Source organism: Gallus gallus, chromosome 4 (genome assembly GCF_016699485.2).
Source record: "Gallus gallus isolate bGalGal1 chromosome 4, bGalGal1.mat.broiler.GRCg7b, whole genome shotgun sequence".
Lineage (NCBI taxonomy): Eukaryota > Metazoa > Chordata > Aves > Galliformes > Phasianidae > Gallus > Gallus gallus.
The window spans coordinates 31,970,900-31,981,884 of NC_052535.1; positions in this window are offsets into that span (position 1 = coordinate 31,970,900).

Genomic DNA, 10,985 nt, shown 5'->3' on the forward strand with positions numbered 1-10,985 from the left:
CTAACTCAGACATAGTGTTTACAATGACTGTTTCTCATAAGGCAGATATTTTCAGTGCTATTCTAACTACAAGTTGACAAGAACTTCATTATTAGCTTCTCTAAGAGAAGCTGTCTTTATGTAACATTTAGCTTCATCTCAAATCAGTCTGCGTCCTTTCAGATGAAAAACATAACTTCTTTAGCCAAATTCCTGACGTACAACTAGTTAGAATATTTCTGAAAAACAGAAGAAAAATGTAATGTTTGCTCACACAGCAGTAGCCTCTGAGTCTATATAAAATAAATGTCATTAGGATAAATTCTGAAAATATAATTAAGGTGATGTTTAAAGCCCACCTGACCTCAAATTCAGCTTTATATGACTGTCTGTTGGATGACAGAGTTACAAGACTCTGGGTAAGTGAACAGTCCTGGCTAATAACTCTTTGCTAACTATGCAGCAGCAGGAAGAGGGCAGCATCCTTTGGTATTTTCATTGATGAAGGTGTTCCCTACAGTCAAATGATATTTTACACGTCTTTGAACTTGCTGATAATTCTCTGATTAGGTCCTATAGGTCTAATACTAATTGGATTGGATAACAATATCATTTTTTGTTAAGTAATTAAAATTTTAAAAGTGTCTATGATTTTTTAAAAGTCCCTATATGTATTTTACTTATTTACCACTGTCAGCAATTAGGGTCATATGCAAAGACATGATGTAAATAATTAATTGTAAGATTCTATAAATTTATTATTCATTCACTTAAGTGAAGCTCTAGTGTAACAGATTCTTTTGTTACGTTTATGGGAGGGGACATCTCTTAGGTCCTATTGCAAACAGTGAAAAATATTTGAAGGACTCCCTATACAAAAATGTCAGACATGCCACACTACCTCTTGGTTCTGCTACTGGGGAAAGGGAGTGCATGCAATAGCCAAGTAAGCAATTCATTTCATATCCTCTTCTAAAAGGAGTAGGATTGTGTCAGCCCTTTTTGAGAAGCCCTTTTGAAATCCTTCACAATATTACACAGATGTTGTTTCCATACTTAATTCCTGTGAGGAGCAGGGAACTTAAAGAATTAAGAAAAAGGTCTTAATATATTTTCCAAATTCTCTACTAATCCTTTTCTGTCTAAAGCCCTACTCGGAGGAAAATTCTTTGGTAGATATTTGAATATACAAATCAGATGTTAAATTTAAGTAAATTGCATAAACATACTTTCATTCAACTTAGATACAGTACCTGCAAAAAGGACAAATCAATATGACAACAAAAGGGGAACAGATATGGCCTAATATGGTTGCATACCATTGCAGCGCCTGTAACTTGGGTGCTGGTCATCATGTTTTATCTGATTATGAGACAAGTGCATGGTGAGCCCATCTATCTGAAAGTGAGCAGTAGCTCAGCTTTGTACCTGTCTGGAAAATCCCTCTGCTCTTCTCAAAACAAAGGCAAAGTGACCTTTATTAATGGCCACTGCATTTCCTAAGCAGAAACTGATCTGTTAGCTCTCTCAGCTGTCTGACACGTGCATGAATGAGCTGACTCAACTGTTGGATGAAATCCCAAAAATGACCAATGTCTATTCCTGCTATTTGTATGTGAAGAACTGGGCAGCAGGTTGCCTGCAAGCCTGCAGGTCTGCTCTGGGCTTCCTACATGGACTTGTGATTGAGGGAAACCAGTACAGCTACCTCTGCAGACTGAGCTCAGCCCCAGTTCAAGTCCCACCTCACCGAGGCTGAATTTGCAGCAGAGTTGCAGGAAAGAAAGAAAAAAGAAACGATCAATCATATTTTCAGCATGGATGTAACTTGCCTGCTTCTGGCTATTCTCTCATGCTAACATAGCCTTGCTGGCAACTGCTGAGTTACTCTTTGTAGTTTCACCCCATAAAAACGTTATCAAGATGGAGCTTTGGCTGCAGTCTTTCACAATACCTCCTTCAGCTAGCACCTCCTGGGATGTTGGAATAAAAAGAAACAACCAAGCAAACATTAGAAAACGAGGAAACGCTCAGTTAAGATCTCCCCGCAAAACCACAGGGTTACTGAGAGCGGCTCAGTGCTGCTCAGGTTGGTTTCCCCTCCCAGCTACAGACACATGCTTGGGGTCTGATATACACTCAGTGAGCAGTAGGATCCTTGGGGGCAGCTGGCACGGGCAGTGACCTTCTGGCAGTAGGGCTGGAAGCTGGTGTAGGCCACACTCTGGCTGCAGTCAGCAGTGAGCAGGGCAGGAATGGGGCACGGCCTAACCCAGAAGTTAATGCATTGCTTTTTATGAGGATAGCACGAAGGGAAAAGACCTCAACGGGCTGGTCAGTGGTGGTTTTGCATCCAGCAATTGTTAGCTCTACTCTAGCAGGTGAAAGCCCAGTGGCATTTGGGTGGAGAAGTCCCATTCCTGAGGTCTTGCTCTGTTTGTCCTTGTTTCAAGTTCGTGTGAAGTTCGTAGGAGAAACTGTCCCGATATTTCCTTTCCTTCTGCAGCCTGATTAGGGGTAGGGTAATACACTACACAAATAGAGAAATGTATATCAAATACCATCAGGAGATGGCCTGGTAGCATCTTTAAAAGGCTATTCTGCCGTTCAGTTACTTGCCTGCCTTTTTCCTGACACAAGGCAAAGACAAAACCATGGCAATCTGAGAATGTTATGAGCAGCTTTAGGCACACCCATGCTATCCCTCAGAGTCCAGCTGGAGATAGAGTGGGAGGCCAGGGGCCTTTGCCAGGTCTCCAAGTCGGTAAGCAGCAAGGACCAAGGGAGAACGAGCTCTCAGCCTCCTGGTGAGTTGCTGCTGTTGGAGTGATTTCAGACTCTGTCTACAAAAGCCAGTCCTATGGCTGGTACAGGACTCAAGGCAGTCATAGAATCATAGAATCACTAAGGTTGGAAAAACCAATAAGATCACCTATCCCAATCATCCCCGTGAACGCTCCAGATCATGTCACTCAGTGCCACATCTACATGGTTATTGAACACCTCCAGGGACAGTGACTCCACCAACTCCCTGGGCAGCCTGTTCCAATGCCTCATCAGTCTTTCTGAGAAGAAATTTTTCCTAATATTCAACTTGAACCTCCCCTGGTTCAGCTTGAGGCCATTACCTCTCATCCTATCGCTTTTACCTCAGAGGAGAGGCTGACTCCCACCACAACCTCCCTTCAGGTAGCTGTAGAGAGCAATAAGGGCTCCCCCGAGCTTCCCCTTCTCTAGACAGAGCAAACCCAGTTCCATTAGCCAGTCCCCATAAGATGCATTCTCCAGATCCTTCACATCTTCATTACTGTTCTCTGAACACACTCCAGTACCTCAACGTCTTTCTTGTAGTGGGTGGTCCAGAACTGAGCTCAGTCACATCCAGGTACTGCAGGCAAGGCAAATCGAGGGAAAGACAAACTTTCCATCCTGTGCCTGCTTCAGAGGGGTGACAGTGAAGCAGTATGAATATGTGGAAATGTCTGAGTCCAATGCCAGTAATGCTGGAAAGGCTCAGACAAACCATTCCTGAAGTGAAGGCAAAAGAACGTGCAGATTAGCAACTGGAAGAAGAGCAAGCGAAAAATGTTCTCCCTGGCAGGCCCAACTGCACTATAAACACTGACCTCCCACAGGAAGAAAAAAAAAGAATGTGGTATGTTCTTCTATCTGAAAAAGCATGTATTCTGATCCTCAGCAATGGTTACATCATTCAGCACTTCAGTTTTTGCAGTCTCTTGTACCCAGATCTCTACTGATTGCTTCTGGGGAAAAACATCAGGCACACATTTCCCTGGGGCATGATCTTGCTTCTAGAAGGTGCTTTGACATGGACTGTAGGAGGAACAAGAGTCACCCGTTTGGTTTATCTTCATCCATCTTAAAATGAAAGCCCATTATGGCTTTTTGCACTTTGTGAATGCGAAAACCTAATCTTTTTTTTTTTTCTTCAAAATTATGGAAGCAAACTTATTCTGCCTTTAAGACATTGAAAAGAAAATCTCTACTGTAAGATATTGATTTCTATTGTAATAGCGTGAATAACAGTGAAAAGGTACGTAAATCTATATTTGAATTCCCCTATCAATTGCCATATAAACAAAGAAACTTCAGAGAAGTCCAGCTGTGTTATTTTAGAGAAAAACTGCAGTAAGTAATAAAAAAAATCAAGTCTGATGGAGTCTGTTTATCATCTTTGTTTACTCCAAATGCAACACATGAGTCATATTTGTACTGATTATTACACTTCTCACATTGATCAGTCCTTCTTTAAAATTTCTTAGAAAATGTACTGAAAGTGTAGCTTTAATTCCAATACTGTGATATAAGAACAGCTGAAAATTTTAAACTGTGCTCATTGTCGCAGATATTTGCATCTCGGGCTGAAAATCTAATGGTAATTTATTCTTTTTCACAGGAAAGAACTCCATGACCTCAAATTATTTCTCTTTGTAGCTTCTCTTCCCTTAAAAATGCATTTCAAAACCAAGAAATGTCACACTCCCACATGCTTCAGGTCTGCGATGTGCTGTTATGGCTCCATGTCTCAGTGAAGTAGCCTATACTGTGGTGGCTGTACAGAATGGAGAGTGCTCAGGAACCAGGAGCTGTTACAGCTCTGTGAGAGAGGACCATCACCATGGAAGCTCACTAATCTCACTGACTTAACTGACACCAGCATCAGGGTGTGAATGAGAAGCCCTGGAACCTGGGTCACCTGAGGGCACACTGAGTTCAGTAGTTCTTCAGGGGTTGCTGTTCCAAAACTGAGTAGTGCCACTGGAAGTTAGTGCTTTGGAATGTGGTAACTTGGAATCACGGGTTCAAAAATGATTTTCAATGTGTGAATACAAATATCTACTGATTTACAACACTTTTCTCTGTGTTCATTCATTGTGAATGGAAATGAGACAATATTTTGCACTGAAAACGTCCTACTCATGCACACAAATATAGGTTAAGTCTCCATACTAATTACAAATAATAGGATGAAAAGTAAAGAAAAGAGTCATGTTATTTTTTGTAGCAAGATTTCAAAAAAAATAAGTTATTATTTGTAGATCCACAGAAATTTGTACTGATATTTGTTTCTGAAGAGGCAACAACTTCTGTACAAACTGTCCACAAATACATTATGAAGCAGTTAGCATAATGACCTCTACTTCAGAAACCTCAATGGCTATGGATCAGACTCTCACCAGGAAAGATGGATTCTCATTGTAACAGACCATGTGGTCTCTTCAAAGTGGCAAAAAATTATCGATACAGTGTGGGATATAACCTCATTGTAGCTGGATTTTACTGCAGCTGAGAAAGTCTGCGTAGGCCACTAAGAAGCAGGCAATCCAATTTATACAGCTTATTAGTTTATAAGTAGAGTCTAACGTATATGAAGCCAAGTTTTCATATGAGTTAGGTTTTTTCTTTCATGTGATTACATTCATGAAAATATTTAGTCTGAAATATATATATAGGCATATCTAATATTTTAGGAATCTTTTGGATCATCTCACATGATCTTGGCTGTTTGCAGCTGAGCTGAAATTGCCAGAAAGCTGTCTGAGCTTGATGTGGCTTGGAAAGAAACTGACCCGTTACTAAAGTCAGCAATCCAGAGACAGATAATTTTTTTTTCTCTGTTCTATGACTTTCCTTAGACAAAATATGAATTGGGAAGCCATGCAAAAGTTAAAGCTAAAGAAAAAAATAAAAGAAGAAATAGGCATTGAATGTAACATCCATCCTTCAAATCCTGCAGAACTTAAGTTTGACATTCTCACTATCAGAAGATTAAAACATTCTATACAGTACTATGCTTAAGATGCGTATACATATACTTAAAGTTGTGCAGTGGCTGTATAAAAAACTTGCATAAAAATTATATTTTTCTTCAAGTTTACAACAGTTTTCTGTGAGGACATGCATTTCTGCCTGCTCTCTGTTCTATTTTTTTCCCCAGTAAATACATTTATGAGTTATAAAACTACTCGTATATACAGGCAGAGAATCTAGTCTGTTTCTGGTAGAACTGCCACATGGATGGTATGTTTCAGTTCTGCAGTAAATCGACTTGATGAAACAGTAATTGCTTACACAAGTTAGGAACTTGGATTTATGTATTTTATGGTATATTAAGATGGTGCATGCAGCTGTGCAACACTTCCACTTAAAGTGAAATCTTCTTCCATCGTATGAAGTCTGCCTGCTCTTTTCTGTGCTTACTGGTATTCAAACCTAAACTGTCATTACCAAGGTTTTTGTGTCATTCAGGTCCCACGTGAGCAAATCTTGGCCCAAATCATTTTTGTATTTCATACATTTGTATTTTATATATATGGTTTTACTTTGAAAGCCATAAGAACCTGGAGCTACATGGTTTCATGAGGCTAGCTTGTCAGGCAAAGAAAATTGATGCTAGAGATTGCTTCAGCTACATGGAACTGGAAGACTTGATGCTTGTCTCAGGATTTTCCAACCAACTGCAGAAAAGGAGGAGCAGATCCTTTGCATTGCTAGCAGTGCTCCATCAGTGGCACAATACCTTCTCTCAGCAGTGACAATGGGGCTTCCTTCCTGCTGCGTCCAAAGACTGTTCTCCATAGCGAAGGTACAGATGCTCAGTGCATCTCTCCTTGCTGGAAAATCTTGGCTGAAGCCTACAGAGTCTGGGTGGGAGACTGCCCATCACCTGAGGCATCCTTTCTCTGTATCAGGCTAGCCATCATCTCAACAGAAACCAGGATGCAGCTCAGACAATAACCTATACATTCCTACTTCCTGGCTGATTTCCCTCTGCTGCGTGCAAGTTACTTATCAGGAGAAAGCACTACTTTCTCATTTTGTCTCATCCGACCAAAATTTAAAATGATGCGCTGCTAGTACATGTGGTTTTAAGCATTCAACAACAGAAATTCAATCTAAGCTAGTTTTGATCTTGCAGATCACATTCATTCCTCTCTTGAATGGATGAGGATACCTGTTTGGAATAAATTTCTGGAGCCAGCACCCATATTTCCAAATTAGAAATTCATTTCCCACATACATTCTCTAATACTTTGCTTAAAATTTGCTGTTTCTACAAACATTCCTGCCAGAAAATGCAAAAGCTAGAACATGCACAGTAAGCAAACACAAAGAGGGCATTGAAACAGTTGAAGAGAATATGTTTATAAACTGAAATGAATATTCATTGGAAACTTTTTTAACAGTGCTCACCAGTTCTATATTGGAATACTGTGTAAAGTTTACACTCCATATAAAGAGTTGCACTGTTCCCTTGTGAAATCCATCTTCTCTACTACCTCCATATTGAATATTTGCATTTTTAGAAATACCATCTGCCAAACCCCACACAGACTGCAAGTGATTTCCTGGTTATATATTTTGGATATTCTGTGGTTAGAAAACTATGGAGCCATATTACATGTCCTATCCTCCAGAACATCTGTGAGACTAAAACCACATGAATGTAAGCAAGTCAGCATGATAAAAATGATGAAGAATTTCAATTATATTGCGTAGGAATGCTTGAAATTTTTTTCTTTTTTTTTTTTTAATTTATCTCTGTATATGTTGCTTTTTTCTTGTGCGTACAGAGTTTATTTATATTATTTTTTAGTATTGCACCAAAACAGCTCCTCTCCACCCCCAGGCCTTTCTGGCAGCATCAGCTAAGGAAGGTACCATTAATGTAGGAGCTGGGTTTTTCATTGCCCCAGAACTGATCTGACTTTTAATTTTTGTGTTTTCTTTTCTACAGATGCAAATAAGAAGTAGAAGGCTTACAGGTGATTGAAACTGAGCTTCTAGTAGACCTGTTTTACTATGAAAAGTGATCTGACATGGCGTTTCAACACATTCTCCTTAAATGGAAGGTGTGCGTTAGCATGGGTCAGCAGCTGAATGGTGTATGTGGGCAGCTAATGGAATAACTATGATGCTTCAGACTCAGTAAAGCTGGAGACAAACTTGTATGCTATACCATTTCCTCCTTGAAAGATTGAGAAGTTAGATCTAGTTTCAGTTCTGTCATGACATTGCTAGGTATTCTTGTCAAGTATTTCACCTGTCAAGCATTTTTTTGCTTCAGCTTCCTCATTTGCAGGACTTAGATATTATTTATCCTTTTCATAAAATTGCTGGGCTCAGTCATCTAATATTTCTCAGCCACTTCTGTGGAAGGAGTTACTATGTTTTTTTGTCAATTGAACATATTATTCAGTATCCTGAAGATGGCAAGTCACTAAGGCATAAATAAAACATTAATAACTGCAAGAGATCCCATCTTGATGCATAACTTGAGGCAAAATCCCTATTAAAATCAGGTGTATATATGACTGCTTAAAGATTGAAGGAGTAATACAGGAAAAGTAGCAAAATGGCTAAACACAAGAGCTGCTCTGAAAGTAATGCCTCTTTTTTTTTTTTTTTTTTTTACTATTTTGGCCTACAGCAAAGGCGGACATTAGGGGTATTGCATTAGAGGTTGAACCTTCCTGCCCATATTCAATTGTGTTGTTACTCCGTGACAGACGGCAGCAGGGGGGCACACTGACAAAATGGTGCCTGACATGGATGCTAGTATGAAGTAAAGGTGTGTCACTGAATCCCTCTACAAGGAATAACTGGCATGCACTGACATTCATTGATGTTTGCTGAGTATTTATGGAGACCAGTGGGTGTAAGCACAGTGAGTGGTGCATTTCAGCACTTGGCGACAGCAGCAGTGGATCATCTCCACTAGCGCAGATTTTTATGAGCGCACCATGCAGGCTCTTGCCCATTGCTGGTGAAAATGCATAGCTAATGGTGGTGACTATGGGGAAAAATCATATTTTGTAGTGGAAAATTGGCTCTATCAAATAGCGTTATTGTGCTCTTTGTGTCTGTTGTAGCTTTAACAGAAATAAATAGGAGACATCAATTTTGAAGTAACCTACAGATTAAATAAAGGGTTGCTTCACCCATTTGCTTCTGCTCATTTTAGAAAAATACCATTGAAAGTTAGGCCATGAAGGTGTTACAGAAGGCTATGGTAATTCATTATAACAAACAATCCCCACCTACAAACATGAATATTAGTCATTTCACTAATGTGATGAGTCTCTCTGGAATTTATGGTGCTTTTACCAGGGCCTTAAGCTATAATTTTGTCATGACTGGTTTGTATGATTGAGCCTCTAACCACAGAATAGTTCATAAAGCTATTGATTGCCATTGTGGTCTCTCTCTGCTTCATTAGAACTTCTCCAAAGAAGTTGCGGTATTTAGTGTTTTTTTTTTTTTTAACTATCATACATATGCTTATGTTTATATGCATGTAAGAAAGTCAAAGACATCAGGAATTTCCACTTATATTTTTACAGTGTTTATACATAAATATATGTCCTCACTTTTTAACTAATTTATCCTTAACTTCTGTGGGAAAAAATCCTTTTTATTAAAAAAATAGTTTTACCATAAATGGAAAGGCTATGCCCACATGACTAGATTTCTATTAAATGTAGTTAGAATGTGAAATATATTTAACATACACATTCTTGCATATCTTATATTTACATGCATGTGTGTGTTTATACATTGAAATAATAGAAAACTAGTTGCCTGCAGTAGGAGGGCAATAGCAAAGAAAGTCAAGTCTAGCTCTAGCTAAGGAAATACCTATATTTTGACAAAGATTTTAAAAACCAGTTATTGCTAATAATTTGCTACCCTTATCAAATACAAGTACATAAAATACCACCCTACTGAAGGCCATGGCAAGGCTCCCACTGTCTTCAAAGGGATCTGGATACGACCTGGTGTATTTTCTCAAAGAGAGCTGCCAGTAATATCTGCCAGCTGGAGATCCAGTTAGATGTGGGTTAAGACAAAAGAAATGCATGTCAGCATTTCATTGTATAACAAAGGATAAAGGCTATGGAAGTCTGCTGTGGTAGATTATCACAGAAAAAGTACTTTTCCCTTCAAAATGGGAAGCACTGGATTGATCTTTCTGGTTTTGTGCATCTTTGTAACTGTATTCACAGAAGGCATAACTGTGCATTGACTGTACTTCATCAGAGCTACCACATTTCAGACTATACAGTCTTGTTTCAAGCACAGTCTCCACCTGCCAACTATCTGGATGTTGTGTGCATGCTTTCTTTTGTTGTGCTCTTTGATTTTCCAGGGCAGTATCCTGTACCCTGCCTCTTACTCTTACTATCTAGATTCTCAGTAAGGGTGTTTGTTCTCCCTCACTTTTCCAAGACCACTGGATGTCCTTATAGATAATGCTCATTTTCTACCTCCCACCTGCATTATACCTACTATTTCATCCATCTCCATTGTTGTTCATTAAGGAAGCAACATATAAACTTGAGTTGGACAGTGCTGGAACTGCAGCAGATGTGCTCTTGAGAGGGCAATTAGCGATACCCATGTTGGGGATTTGGACTTTTCAAGATCCTTCCTGTGTGCTCATGGGCAATGCCGATGATGGCTTTCATATATTTTCAGTTTATTCTCTTTTAAATTCTACACATGGGTAGGAATAGCTTTAAAATATTATTTTTCTGATTAAGAGGCTGCATATGGGTAGGAAAAATTGGAAAGTGTAAAGTCTCTATTCCTATGGGCCATGAATTAAAAATGAAAACCACAGGTGGTTTGGGTTTTCTCCTTCTAAATCAAAACATGATGATTGAGGCTTAGCCAAAACCAAAGTATGGCTGCCCATGGCCATTTTTCAATAAAAGTCTCCCAGATTTGTTATACATTCCACTGAAAAATCTGTATTGTTAGTGTGCTAGTATCTTGCCCAGAAAGGAGTTTCTCATTTAAATGTTTGTATACTTTTTTCCCCGCACAGCATTACTAGTATTTTGCAAGTACAGTACTTTTTTTTTTTAAATAGGGTATATCTATCAGATTGCTCTCTGTATTACATTCTGATATTTCTTTAAGAAAGAGATCCTTGTTTTGGCTTCTAATAAACGTTATATTATGATAGCCTAAGAACCCCG